At 32.7% G+C, this 16,061-nt stretch overlaps 1 long non-coding RNA gene across 1 annotated transcript; it reads right to left on the bottom strand.

Annotated features, from left to right (window-relative positions):
* Window positions 1-3,329: 3,329 nt before the first annotated feature.
* On the bottom strand, window positions 3,330-15,103 carry LOC120226185. The gene is made up of 4 exons (XR_005526958.1): window positions 15,020-15,103; window positions 11,838-11,914; window positions 11,363-11,477; window positions 3,330-3,437 (listed from the first exon to the last, which is right to left on the bottom strand). It is a non-coding gene; the product is annotated as an uncharacterized LOC120226185 (long non-coding RNA).
* Between the last annotated feature and the right edge of the window lie 958 nt (window positions 15,104-16,061).

Below are 16,061 nucleotides of genomic sequence, written 5' to 3'. Positions count from 1 at the left end.
TGTTGGGTGATATATTTTAGAGGCTATGCATTCTGTTATCTTGTACTGCAAAGTGTTAATGTTTGTTCTAGTAAATAGAACAATCACCTGTAGATGCCTAATCACTTGTGCATATTTGATTTAATGTTTAATCAGGGAAGATAAGTGGAAAGTTTCCTAAGGTCATCTATCTTGGTGGTTCTCAATCTACAAATGCTGTCTCCCCTGTAGATCTTATTGAAGTTTGGTGTTAAACTTCATAAGAGTGTCCAGAGTATTCCTTTTTATAGTAGTCATTACTCCTAAATTTGGTATTTTTGGTATTTCAGGTAAGTGAGCTGGGCATTAAAATGTTTTCTTTATTGTGGCTAAGATACTATAAATGATTTCTCAGGATGTTTGCCTTTTAAACTTGTTTTTCTTCTTATAACCTCACAGCAGCTGCTCTTCTGTAAACATCATGTTGTCTTGCCCTGTTGCACTTACATGAGCCTAACTCTCAACCAGAAACCTGTGAAGAACCCCCAATACAGGCTCCTTTTATTCATTCTACTTCTTTTCTAAGGTCCTCACCTCCTAGATTCCAAATTCCTTCACCAGCCTTAAATTCTAAGCCTCTCTAACTCAACAAAATCACAATCTTCTGCTTTGGGGAATTGTTCTTAGGCTGAGGTGATCATAAGTTTCATCTTATGAGTTTACTTTCTATTAGCAATTGCCATCTTATAATGCCCAGTCCAGACTAAAGATTTTGTCACATATATTTTGCTCAGTTTTATAGTTTCTTCTAGTAAGAAATCTATTGTAATAATTTTTCTGTCATGTCAGGAAATACGTTGCCTTCTTACTTTTTGTCTGCCTTTTCCTTATTCATTGCTAAAACATAAAGCTATAACCTTCAACAATTTTAATAAATCTTATCTATTCATTCTTCTATTTGTCATTTTTTGTTTCCTATCTTGTGCATCTACTTTTAGGATTATGTCTTTTTGAAGATTTGACACTTTTATAACTCTGAAATGTCCCTCTATCCCTAGTGATACTATTTCTCTTTATGTATATATTTTTATCAAATAAATATAACCACTTTCTCTTAACACGAAGGTTTCTATTAAATCTTTTTCCTGTATTTATACTTATAAATTATCACTCTTAATTTTATTCATTTTCATGAGAGATAGAACTAGAGTGGGGAGGGACAGAGAAGGAGACACAGAATCTGAAACAGGCTCCAGGCTCTGATCTGTCACCAGAAAGCCTGACATGGGGCTCAAACTCAGGAACGGTAAGATCATAACCTCAGCCGAAGTTGGACACTTAATCAACTGAGCCACCCAGGCACTCCTCAGTCTTCATATTTAAAGTGCAACTACTGACGACATCATGGAATTGGGTCTTGTGTTTTTAAACATATTCTGATAATCTAACATTGAATACTTTGTCAATTTACATTAATGTAACTATTGATATGACTTTTTCATCTTTTCCTCTGTTCTTTGTCCCTTCTCTCCTACTTTTGGATTGCTTGATTTTTTAATCATTACATTTTTTCAATTGGTATGTGGTTATAGGATTTTATTTCAATTTTTAAGTGGCTGCTTTTCAGGTTAAAATCATAAAAGAGAAGGAAAATATAGGAGTAAGAATAATTTGTTACCTAGATTAAGTTTATTTCAAAATTTTATTTAAAAGTATCTTTTCAGCAGAAATATTTATACTGTAATACTCCGATCTAAAACTTCAGTCAAAACTGTCATCCTGCAGTAATGATTATAATTAAGATGTTTACGCAGTACCATTTAGGAACTGAGCATAATTGGAATCAATCAGGCAGGTCTGTATTTGAATCATGGAACTTCTTTGAAATGCTTTGTAATCTTGGGCAAGTATCTTAACTTTCTTCAGTATTAAGGCCTAACCTATAAAATGAGGATAATCATGTGTATTAACTTGTTTTTGATCCCCCTTGCTTATTGTTTTCCCTACCATGTTTATTTTAGAATAACATTTCTGGTTATTAAGTTTTTATTTAAATTCCAGTTAGTTAACATACAATATAATATTAGTTTCAGGTGTACACTATAATGATTCCATATAACACCCAGTGTTCATCACAGTAAGTGCACCCTGTCACCTATCTTACCCATCTGTGACCCACCTCTCCTCTGGTAACTATCAGTTCTCTGCAAAGAGTTGTTTCTTGGTTTGCCTATTTTTCCCTCTGTTTTGTTTTTTAAATTCCACATATGAGTGAAATAATATGGTATTTGTCTTTCTCTGACTGACTTATTTCACTTAGCATAATACTATCTAGCTCCATCCATGTAATTGCAATTGGCAAGATTCATTCTTTTTTTAAAAATACTCATTTATTTACTTTAAGAGAAAAAGATCAAGAATGAGCAGGGGAGGGGTAGGTAGAGAGGTAGACTGAGAATCTCAAACAGGCTCTGCAGCTATCAGTGCAGAGCCCAATCAATGTGCTCAAACCCATGAACCATGAGATCATGAACTGAGCTGAAACCTAGAGTCAGACAGTAGGATGTTTAACCAACTGAGCCATGCAGGCACTCACTCATCCTTTTATATGGCCAAGTAATATTCCATTATATATATATACATTATATACACATTATATATACATTATATATATACATTATATATATATATTTGAATCTATATTTTTATATTCTTTGGGTAAATACTTAGTAGTGCAATTACTAGATCATAGGATACATAGTTAATAGATCTTTGACAAAACAGGAAAAAAATATTTAATGGGAAAAAGATGGTCTCTTCAACAAATGGTGTTGGTAAAACTGGACAGCAACATGCAAAAAAATGAAACTGGACCACTTTCTTACACCATACACACACAAAAATTTAAAATGGACTCAAGACTAAATGTCCGACCTGAAGCCATAAAAATCCTAGAGAAGAACATTGGCAGTAACCCCTTTGATATCAGTTGTAGCAACTTCTATTTAGATAGATCTCTGGAGGCAAGGGAAACAAACAAAAATAAACTATTGGGACTACATCAAAATAAAAAGTTTCTGTACAGTGAAAGAAAACAATCAACAAAACTAAAAGGCAACATATGGAGTGAGAGAAATTACCTGCAATTCACATATATAATAAAGGAGTAGTTTCCAAAATACATAAGGAACTTCTAAAACTGAACACTCAAAGAATGAATAATCCAATTGAAAATCAACAGAAGACACGAATAGACATTTTTACAAGAAGATATACTGATGGTCAATAGACACATTAAAAGATGCTCTACATTGCTGATTATCAGGGAAATGCATATCAAAACTACAATAGGGTATCACCTCATACCTGTAAGAATGGCTAAAATCAACAATACGAGAAACAACAGGTGCTGGTGAGGATGTGAAGAAAGGGGAATCCTCCTAACAGTGATGGTAGGAATTCAAACCGGTGCTTTCACTCTGGAAAACAGTATGGAGGTTCCTAAGTTTTTTTAATCAATTAATTTCAGTATTTATTTTTATTCATTCTGTATACATGCAACTGTACCTGTTTTCTCTCCAATGGCTTCTCTAAGAGTTAGAGTATATATTATCATCACAGCCTGAGTTATGCCATTTTATCATACATCTATCATTTCACTTATGAGAATCTTAAACTATTGATATCCATCCATCCTTTGTTATATCACCTTTCTATACATCTACAAAAGCCTAAAAGTGCATTTTATTATCTCTTCACTAAATAACTCAGGTTTTTATTTTTAAAAAATCAGAAAAAAATCATTTACTCATGTATTTATTGATACCATTCTTTAGCTATTCCTGTAGTTCTAAATTTTTAACTAGAATCATTTCCTTTCAATCTGAACACCTTCCTTTGGGAAGGTCCTTTAATATGCAAATCTGGTGACAACTGGTTGTTCTTATGATATTTAATGATATAGCATTTGTAAAAACATTGGTACCTATAAATGAAAAAATATATGTTTGTGGTTATGCCTGGATGATTATATTTAGTACAAAATGGTGTTTTGCTATTTTAAGTCTTTACAAACAGACTATGGAAAAATTAGACAGTATAAGACATTTCTAATTTGTTTAGAAGGAGCTTGTGCCAGCTTGATATATTGAACACATACATATTTATGAAATCAGCCATTTCTTTGGGGCTGTAAGAATTAGCTTTCTATTGATTGTGCCTAGTTATCTGTTATGTGTGTGACAATATGAAAATGGGCACAAGTTGCTCCTATTGACTTACTGTCCAATAAATAATTACTGTTCATTACTTATTGATTGTATACTTCCATAATTATTTCACTTCTTTCTTTGTGGCATCAGTGTCAGTTTTAGAACCTGAACAATTTACAGAAAAAAAAAGTCAGTTGTACAGACAATGTGCACTGTCAGATAAAGGGTCTCTTGGCTTACCTATTTGCATATGACAAAAGATATATTATTCTGATTACTAGCATCAGCTTTTCTAAATATATTGACAAATAGCACTAAATAAGCAGTAGAGGCTGTTTCGGTTGGTTATAGAAAGTTTCAAAAATTGTCTGTCTGAAAGTTTCCATTCCAAGAGCAAAGAAATGGTATCTTATAGGAAGAATATTCAAGGTCCAGATTTTCAGATGGGAAAGGGGCCAGGGATCACTTTAAGTAATTATCCATAATTTCATTTAACTTGGTGTCCCTAATTGCTATTGGTGGAAATTACTGGCACCTGTTTTACTGAGAAGACAAGAAGACAATTAAAAATGGAGAAAAATAAAAGAGATGGTCACTCAAATGTTATCATCTTAAGGACGGGAACTGCACCTTTGTCTCATGTTATCACGGCTATTAACACAGTACCAGGAACTCTTAGAGACATTCAGTTTCTCCATAATGTGTTCCCGGAATGAACTTAAAAATCATTTGTGTGTGAATACAGTCTTTCATCTAAAGCATGAAGAAATTCTGTGTGTTCTATCTGTAAGACCACATGGCATCAAGTACTAAACTAAGAGAAATATAACCATCCCCAAAAATGTTTCAGGTAAGTTCTTCTTGGTTTCCTTTAGGCATAACTAGAAGATATAGCTTGGAAATTTTAAACTTTGGCACAGGTGAAACTAGAAGTAAATACTTACCTTACTTGGATTTCTTTGGGAAAGAGAGTAATTGATTTTTCATCTGTACTTAGCAACGTCTCTGAGATTAAGAAAAGCATGCCAAAGTAGAAAGTCTTAATTGGTGAGTTGATTTGATTTCATTTTTATTAGGTTTTAGACAGTTGTATTAAGAATATACCATATCTGTTGAGCTACTAACAGAATACTTAAAAGTATGGCATTTGACATTTTCAAATTTATGTTTGCTCTCAATAATTAAAATTACAGGTAAAATTGAAAACTATCAACTTTTTTAAATTAGTGCACATCTATTTTTTTTTTACTATTGTCACCATTTTCTTCATATTAGCTGACCAAATAAAAGAAAGTCCTATAATCAGAGTTGACTTCAATGTCAAAAACAAGTCCTATCACAACCCGCTATCATATTCAGTGGGTCTGACTAGAAATCAAAATATCTCTTCTCATTTAACACCACCATAAAAAATACTTTATTTGATGTATCTATATAAAGTATATTGTGCCTTTAATTAAAGTTATTTATGCTGCTTAGTGCCCTCTGAGCTGCCTCATTAGGCCATGATTTGCCATGTCATTAATTTTGAAAATTCTTATTCAGTATTCGTTCAAATATTTCCCTACTCCAATTTCTTCTTCTCCTTTTGGCATTCCAGTTACATGTTTATAATACCTTTTGAAGTTGTTCCAGAGTTTATGAATGTTCTGTTATATTTATTCTTTGTTTTCCCTTTGCATTTCAGTTTAAGATTCTATTGACATATTTTCAAGTATACTGATTTTCCTTAGTCACATCCTTTCTACTGACAAGCCCATCAAAGGCATTCTTCATTTCTGCTGCATTTTTTATTTCTAACACTTTGTTAGATTTTTTACTTAAAATTTCTGTCTCTCTGCTTACATTATTCATCTGTTCTTAAACATTCTCCATTTTTCCCCATTATCATAATATTAATCATAGTTACTTTAAATTTCTTGCCAGACAATTCTAAAATCTGTGTCTTATCTGAGTCTGGTTCTGATGCTTAATTTGTCTCTTTGAATTGTTTTCCTTTCCTTCTAGCTTGCTTTGAATTTTTTTAAAATTTAAAGTCAGACATAATGTATTAGGTAATAGTAATGGACATAAATAGGCACTTAGTATATTATGTGTTAATCTAGCTAGTAGCTTCTCTGTGTTCCATATTTGCTATAGTTGGAGTTACCTGAAGCTTCAAACTCCTTTAGTGTCATTTTATTTTCCCATTGAATTCTTGGGCTTCCCTATGAATTTCTACTCAGACAGAGCTGGCACTTTGAAGTTCTTTCAGGAATAATCCACTATAACTAAAGAAGAATCCTGCTGGAATGGGAGTAGTAGATAGTGGAATAGTAAGATAGGATAGTAAGATAGGTGAAATGGGAAGATTATGTATCCTTATGATCAATTCTCAGCTTTTTAGTGGGCTTGCATATGTAGGTTGTGACATTCATTAGTGTTTTTCCTCTTATTCCTGCAGACCTGAAAACTAGAGGGGACTGGAGTCAGGAAAACACCCTTCTCCCAGGAAAGATAAGGCTCTGAAAAAAGTTTTTGTTTTTTTGTTTTTTGTTCTTTGTTTTTGTTTTTGTTTGTTTTTTTAACCATAAAGATTTACTGGTTTTACTGGATTTACTTGACAATTGTTACTCATTTCCTCCCCTTGGCAGACCCTAGAGTTGATCTCTCTTGGCTCTTTACCATGAAAATGTGGTGGGTTTCTTAAAGGCTAGACACACTAAAGTTTAAGACTGGCTTTGAAACTGTGGCCCTAACAGTTTCCATCTTTCAAAATGAATCCACATTTATCCTCAAGAAATTCATCAAGATTTTCATGTACAAGTTCCTAGCAGTTTATGATTCAGTGGCCTCTGCTCCTAAGAAGTAGACCTTATCTGTGACTACCTGGACTCCTCTCTTTAAATTTCTGAGTAGCAATTTGTCCTGCACCTGATTTCTCTACGAGTCCAAAAAAAGTCCTTGACTTTTCAGTTTGCTAAGCTTTATCTTATTAGGAAGGGAGTGATGACTTCCAAGCTCTTTACATGACTAAAATGGAAAATTTCCCGAAGTATCTCTTCAATGAAATGAAAATTTCTCCTGAGTAAAATGTCTATATTAGAATGTATAGGGGGTAAAAAGGAACTATACAGAGAAAGACAAAAAAAAAAAAAAAAAGAAAAAAGAAAAAAAGAAAAAGAAAGTAAAAGTCTTTAATTATAGTCTAAATACACCACAATATTTGGTAGAGAAATCTATTGATAATTAGTTATAGCACAAGAGGGTAGAGTATGTATATTGAAGAATAAAATATGTAGGTACCATTTGCTTTTCTTAGAGGTGCCTGAGTGGCTCAGTTGGTTAAGCATCTGATTTTAGCTCAGATTATGATCTTATGATTCACTGGGTTTAAGTCCCACATCAGGCTCTGACAGCTCAGAGCCTGAGCCTGCTTCAGATTCTGTGTCTCCCTCTCTCTGCTTCTCCCCTGCTTGTGCACACTACCTCTTTCTCAAAAACTAAATAATGCTTAAAAAAGGAAAGAAAATCTCATATTAAACTGAATTTTCTGAGATATGAGAAGGAGAAAGTAATGACATATAGGATTCAAACAGAATGTACAATACTGACAATAGTCTCTCTCTCTCTCTCTCTCTCTCTCACACACACACACACACGGAAATATATTGTAGATGCAATGCAAATTCAAAGCAGACAAAATTAAACAGGTCCTGTTTAATTTAAATCATATAGGAGCTGAATCCAATGCCACCACTTAACTAGTTATATAACCTTTCATGTTTCTGAGTCACAATATTCTCATGTATAAAACCAGAGTGATACAGCCACAGAATGAGAAACAAAGTAAGAGGGAAAAAATGGCTAAATAGTTTAAGTGATCCTATCAAAGGTTCTGATATATTTGAGATCTTTAAAAAAATTTTTTAATGTTTTATTTATTTCTGAGAGAGAGAGAGGCAGTGTGAGCAAGGGAGGGTCAGACAGAGAAGGAGACACAGAATCTGAAGCAGGCTCCAGGCTCTGAGCTAACTGTCAGTACAGAGCCTGACGGGGGGCTCAAACCCACAAACTGTGAGATCATGACCTGAGCCAAAGTTGGAAGCTTAACCAACTGAGCCACCCAGATGCCCCCTGAGGTCTTTAATAAATTTTTTTCCTCTATCATTCCATTGTTTGATGGAGGTATTCTTATTTTTCAAATTATGCTATCCACATCCAATACTTAACTGCAGTAGACTTGTCAACAAGTAGATTTTTGATCTCATAAAGGGAATTTTCAATTTATGTTTGTGGGGTCTGTTCTTGGGCTCCTAGGGAAGCTATACTTTATCATTTACTGAGGTCAAAATGACTCCACAAAATCCTCACAATGTGGGCTTTATTTCTGGCCCAAGCATACACATAGTATGTCTACTTCATTAAAAATAATAATAAAAACCAAAAAAGAGCCTTCCAAAGAAAAAGATAATCTTCTTGATCCCCAAATCAAACTCATACAGCCTTCCACATAGTAAAATCATAAACTCTGTAACTTTCTGGAGTGTTCTTCATCATGACAATATTTAACTCTATGTAAAAAACAAACATTCAAACCTACACCAGATGTTCATTTCCTAGAGTACTCTCTTCTTTGTCAAGACTGTGTATTCCAAGCAGCTATCTTAACTTGGGGTTGGATAAAATTTCTTTATATTTAAATTTTGATTTTAAAGATTTGTTCATTTTGAGTGGACAGGTTCCTGAATAAATAGTAGATTAAAATCTAGTTGCTTGGGAATTTGGGAATGGTTGCCATTAATGTAGGAACAAATAGAAGATAAAGCTTAAAATAGAGTATATTCAATAAAATTTTACCTTTCTTGACAAAGCAGGGTAAGATTATCAGTACTATTTATTTAACTGCACTGTGATGTGTTAATCAGGTTTAATATTAATTCCTTCAATAATTTTTTTATCATTTGCAATGTTCTAGGCACTTGTTATAAGGATTATGATTGTGAACCAAAACACAAGTTTTGTACTTTGGTTGTAGAGTCCAGTGTAAAATCTAAGTGGCTACAACAATTTACAATGTTCCAAAATATAGATTTTCCTTAAATCTTATTTTCTCAGTAGTCTGTACATCTCATATGGTAAATGAATTAAAACATTGCATAGAACATAATGTGTCAACAATGTTCATTTTTTCTTTTGAAAACTTCTGACTCATTTTACCAACTACTAAAAGGTAATTGGCTTTAAAATCTTTTGGTTTTGTCTTTGTTCAGGTCTTTTTTTAAGTTATGGAGAAACTTGTGAAAGCTTTCTTGATACCTTTGTACCCAGAGGGCATATTCACTTGTTTTCACATCACCACCTAAACCAAAGTCTTAAAAATCTTCCCTCTGGAGCATCATAGCACAACTCTATTTCAGAGTACAATATCCTATCTGAAAAATGTACCCTTACCTGCACCTACAAACAAGTAACAATTATAAGCAAGAGATTAGACTATGTGTTGACAGTATTAGTAGCCTAAGTTTTATCATATTTCTTGAATTTAAAGCAAAATTTTTTGTTGGTTTAGAAGTTAAGGAATTTAGTTTCTACTCTATGATGCTTTATATTACTTTCTCAATGTGGTACATTATTTTTGCTGATATCATTCATCGAAAATTATAATTTGCAACTTTGTGTATATTACAGTGATAGTATACATTAAATTTTATAAAAATATTTTTTAAATAGGCCTTTGTTGTGAATTTAGATCAAAAGGAATAAGGAAAGAATGAAAAGTATATACAGAATTGCTGATTTTCATGCTGGACAAAAGGAATTACCTGAAATAACAATGGTCAGAGATTGCAACTAATAAGGTGATAGCTGTAAAGGAATGCAAGTTGATGAAAGTACGTTTAGGTCTCTACACCTTTATTTTATTGATCTTTGCACACTGGTTCCCAGGGAAAATTAGTCATATGGGAGAAGGAAAGAAAAACAAAACAAAACAAAACAAAAGATGAGTAGCTACTGCTATTCTTATAGCAAATTAAAGAACTATAGCCATTCAGTATTTAAACAATTGAATGTTTGTCTATTATTTTCCTTAACGGAAAATAAGTTCAATCAAGAAATCACAATTTGTTTCAGAAAACCTAAATGGCTGTACTTTTAAATATTTAAACTGAATGAAATAAAAGGAAGCTAGAAAATGAAAAGGAAGTTTACATTAATGGGGAAACATCAAAAAGAAGGAGATGGGAGGAAGCCAACACTTGCAATAGGTAATAAAGGAGATAATTTTTTCCAAATTTCTACTCTGAAAGGATTGCCACCCTATCAAAGGCAGCTAAAAAATTGCACTTCACTAGCACCTTTCTCATTTCCACCATCACTGAAACCAAAGCCATGCCCAGCTTTGCAGAGGCATGAGCAACAAGGAAAGCAATACACCACTCTTCTTCAACAATATATATTCAGAATTTGAAAGCAAGATCTTTTCTCTCCTCTGGTCCTTGTATAATTCTAAAATGTGTCCTAAATGATGTTAGATTTCTTTTGAACCACAATGTATAATTCCAGTGATCAAAGGATTTCATTGCATTTTTAATATTACTTTTTTCAGTTAATACTTAGAATATATCTATTGCAAGAATAGACAAGATCCACCATTAATTTAGTGGGGCCCATGAATGTGTCATTGTATCTCGCATTACCTTCAAAAATGGAAGGTTCTCTTAATTTCAAGGGTTCCAGCCGTTTATAACAAACTCAAAATAATTGCCATGATGGACGAGTGACATAAAAACACCTGGGATTCTAATGGATATATAGGTACTAAAAAAATGTTGAAGAAAAGCATCTAAGATTGTAATGAACATGCAGATGTAAAGGAGGGTAAACTTTACTTTTACCCATCTTAGGGTTTCAGCTTGGACTCTTTTACAAAAAGACAGATTAATATGAAAAATAGTTTGTTAATATGTGCAACAGATGTTATTCAGGAGAAATTTGACAAAAAAGTAATTCAAAGCAGCAGCCTGTATAGCATCTTCAGCTAAGAACAAATTTGTAGAAAAAGGACAGGACAAAGAAAAGCAGTTCAAGGACTCCAAGGGTGGCAAGCTGTGGGAAGGAAAACTGATGGAATGAGGTGTGTTTGCAGATTTCTCTGGTGCCATCTCTGGCCTGATAAGAATGTCTCCAATAAAAGGAAATCTTATACCTACCTTTAAGCAGAAAAGGGAAAGCTTTTTCTGGATTTTCTTCTTAATTGCCTTCAATTCAAACTAATTTTTATGTCAAAGAGACACTTTGGGGTGACATTCTGGCTTCCTTCATAGACTACAAAACAATGTTAAAGAAAAATTAGCTGATTATTCCACTTAATATGGAAAAGGCATCCATGCATAATCCATTACCTTCACTTATAAACCTCTCAGGAATTAATAAGTGGAAGTCACTCTGTAGGCTATTGTACTGTTTGATGAAGACCTGTGCACATTGTATGCAAGCTCTTGAAAAAGTTTGAAATAATTATCAACATTCACTAATAATGTATTAAAATTCTCTCAGGAAAACAAACAGAGCTTAAGCCTTAAATTTGACTTTCAGAAATATAATTCCATTGAAGGTTTTAGATTTAACTTTGAGATTATAGCTCACTTATAAAATGTTCATTTTTATAGAAGAAAAATGACTTACCTTAGTCACATAAGCAGTTAATGACAGACACAATGCTTCAGCTCTAATTTAGAGCCCACATGAGGTTGATGAGGCCACTGAGGGGCAAAAAGATAAAATGGAGTAGGGATGAGACTAGAATCCAGGTAAAACATATTTACAAGTACTTTCAATGAATTAAATTTAAATTATATCATTTACTTTTATAAACTGAAAATATGTTCATGAACAATTTCTTACAGTCCAATTATTATTTTGGACTTTTTTGCATATAAAATAACATTGATGAAAACATGAAATTACTATTGATATAAACTAGATTTTCTATTCACAGCTATACACTTATTAAATAAAAGCATTAAAATTAAGTCCTGACTGTATAATTTTAAATTCAATAGTTAAAATATCAGTATATCCTTATTTCATATGGTAGATTTTTTATACAAATAGTATCACTCTTCTTTTAAATAACAATAAGGAAAAATAATACCAATAGAGATAGTGAAATTTATTAACACAGACTATATAAGCAAACATTTTGGTTTACATTTAAATTCATGCAAATTTACAAAAATGGGGAATTCAGTTTAGAATTTTTTTCCACATAAAAAGCCACATATGTGCCTTCCTGTTGACAGAGTAGGAGTTCTAAACCATGTCTTGTAATCTAAATTTGTGTATTGCTTTGTATTTTATTTTATTTATTTTTTATTTGAGAGAGCATGCATGCACACTTGCACAAATAGGAGAGGGGCAAAAGGAGAGGAAGAGAGAATCTTAAGCAGGTTCCACACCCAGTGTAGAGCCTGATGTGGAGGTGAATCTCACAACTGCAAGATTATGACTTGATCTAAAACTAAGAGTCAGAGGCTTAACCAAATGAACCACCCAAGTGCCCCTACTTTGTATTTTAAAATTTGTATCATCATTTACATAAATGGTGTTTAAGCCTTAACAGCTTTAAAGTCAAAGTCAACCTATGATTTTGGTAAGATTCCCTGAATGGACCAACTAGAACACAATCACATACAATAGAACAAAAATCTAAATGTGGAAACCTCATAAAATATTTCTACCCCATACACTAAAATTTTGGTGTGGAATGAAGCATTGCTACCTCTCAAATGATACTTTTATCATTATTGGAGTTGTAAGACAATTACAATAATATTTATTTAAATGGAGCTGGATATTATTCTATATATAATTTCACCTTGCCTTAAAAAGTAGTATCAATAGAAAAGACGAAGAAAGTGTCTACTGCTACTGACCATGTATAATGTATATATTAACAAGAAACAACTTTTGCTGATACTTTAAAAAATAGCTTTTAACACACCAAATTTTTTTAAGTTTATTTTGATAAAGAAACCAGGTTCCTTTTCTGGTAGATGTAGCCATAAGACATTTTCAACAGAAAAAAATATATAAACATAAATTAGCAAAACAAATGAACAGAAATAAAACACCAGGAGTTAGGTTTATGAAATAAATACAGTTAAGAAAATGTACCATTTCCATATTTATTTTATCACTATTTCTTGTGTTTTATAACCAGGACATATATATAATTCAATGTAAAGCTGTACAAAATAAATTAGGCATTAAATGACTTAATCTTGCCTCTACCTACTGTTCATGGAAGAACATTAATGTTATTATAAAGGGTGGACAAAATCAGAGCTACACTATAGGGGGACTGTTTCCACTTAAACTCAAATAGGAAATAATTATTTTCCTCAAGAAATAAATTAAGATATCCCTTGCTCCTTGAGTTAAAAAAAATGTTTAATACTGAATGGACAGGAGAAAATATATTCTGGGAAAATCACAGAGTAACAGCTCTGTGTCCTGAGTTTAATTTAGTGATTAGAGGAGGGATGTTGTGATGGACCCTTCCCCTTGAGTATTCCAAAAAGCAGATATCATGAGCCATAAAGATGAGGAGCTTAAAAGCTACAAGACCAGTAGATCACAATATCCATTCATCAGAATCTTAACAATGATAATACAAATAGAAGTCCACATACCATATACTTAAAAGTTATAAAGCAGACAAAGGAATATGTTTTAGCCTCCTAACTTGACAAACATACTTTCATAATGACCTAGAAAGCAAGAATCAGTTACAGCATTCTTATACTCCTGAATGTGGTAGTTAAGAAAGAGCCAGCTCCTGGCCCTTGGCCAATTTCTCCTTGATTACATGGCAGGTTCAATCTCATACTATGAGACTTTTGCACATGGGCATGGAGACATTAGCCTGTCTGTTCAAGCTCTGTCCACACTGTCTGACAAGAACCATGTCTTGGCCACCTTTTCTCCCCTACCCCCACTCTAACTTAGAGTTTAATACACTGGCAGTTTAGCCTACCCTGTAGGAACCACACTGGGAAAGAACTCAGGTTCTGAGTATCAGAAGAGTGATCTGGAAAGAGGTACATGGGATACAGGTGAATACATTGCCTTAGACTTAAGTATTTCCCTCCGTGTTGAGAGGATCAGGATGGAGCACTTTCAAGCCTGGTCAGAAAAGTGGTCCCATCTAGTTGGGTTTAAGGATGGTCCTGGCTCTCTCAAAGCCAATGCTCTTCATGCCACCACACCCATTAGCTACACTGGTAAAGGTTAACATGGAATTTCAGTGAGGATAAACTACTATTCAGATTCTCTTTGTAATTTCTAAAACAACAATAAACTTAGGTACTTATAGAATTAGAGAAAGAATAAATATATTCCTCATGCAGTGCATTCCTTTCTCACATTTTTCATGTAATTATACTGTTTTTATTTGAAGAATCTTTAATTGAAGTTTAGAAATAAACATTTCATTTGACAGAGAAAAAAATTGTGAATCAACAAACTAAATCCTGAATATATGTTAAAAAGGATTATCCTTGTTATATACACATTGATTCAAATCTAGATAGCACAGGTTATGTACATACAATTAAAAGAAATTTGATTTCAAGAATTTTCAGATAAGTTCAGATTACAAAGGTAGCTAATTGAGAACATACAAAGCACTTTCCTGATCCTTAATTTTAGGAAGTACAGTTAGCTACCACAAAATTGGAAAAATTTTTAGATAGCTGATCTTAACGTTTGGGTCTGTATGATCTCTATTTCCTATTCCTTATTGTAGAAATATTTTATTCTCTCTTGAGCATATCAGTTCTGTTTAGTGTTTTGTTTCTACTTACCCAAATGTAAATTTCTCAACCTTGACATCCAATGGGGCGAACTTCAGCCTGGCTCTACTTAACTTTGCTGCTGCAACATATAACATGAGTTGAATCACTTGTTTCTATATTTCTTATTTCAAATAAAAATAAAAGAATTGAATACAATCAACCTGGGTCAAGTTAAACACCCCTTTTCACTGCCTTTGGCCAAAAGTCCCTCAGTTTTGTTTTTTGTTTAAAAAGGCAAAATTCTACTCATATTTCATTAATATATAATTTCCATTACATTTATTGAAAACTTTGAAAAAAATATCTAATTTTCTAAAAGTTAATCATCAAATCAAACTTGTTTTCTTTCAAGAGAGAGAAAGAGAACATGAGGGTATTTATTTGAATTTATACAGAAATCATAGTGTAAAGAGCGAAGTAAATATTTTCCAAATAACTTGTTTTTCTTGTTCTTGGATTTCTTATCAAATTCTTTCCTAACATGATCAAAAATCATTTATTGAGGAACATTTTTAAACTTGTGAAATAGAAGTAATTTTGCAAATATAGTAATTCTTGTACTTATTCACATTTGAGAGAGTCAGATATTGTTGACAACCATTTCCTTTAGTGATTAATAAAACTGAACTACTTACTAATTAACAAAAGATATAATTTTTAGTCAAATTATTAGTACAAGCATAAATATACTACATTTTATGAAAAATGGTAACAAACACACTGATAACTAATTACACATTAGCTATCTGAGTAAGTTGCTAAGGATGGCATTGCAACAAGGAAAATGTATAGAATCAGAAAGGAAGATGATTGTCATAAAGCATTCAATTATTGATAACTATATTGGCTAGCATTAGTAACCTCTCTCCAGGGTATACCTAAAAGTATACCTCTTAAACATCTGTCCAGATCCTAGATGGGTCTCTTGCTCTTGAGTATATTAACTAGTGTGTCAAGAATACACAGATTACTAGCTACTCAAGTAATCTTAAACCATAAAAACACATATCTTTTGAATACCAGTTACAGAAGAGACCCCACTGACAGGTTT

Source organism: Hyaena hyaena, unplaced genomic scaffold, assembly GCF_003009895.1.
Source record: "Hyaena hyaena isolate Hyena2069 unplaced genomic scaffold, ASM300989v1 scaffold_1616, whole genome shotgun sequence".
In the NCBI taxonomy this organism is placed as follows: Eukaryota; Metazoa; Chordata; class Mammalia; order Carnivora; family Hyaenidae; genus Hyaena; species Hyaena hyaena.
Note: the sequence above shows the minus strand (reverse complement) of the source record. Positions and strands in the feature narration are given on the sequence as shown.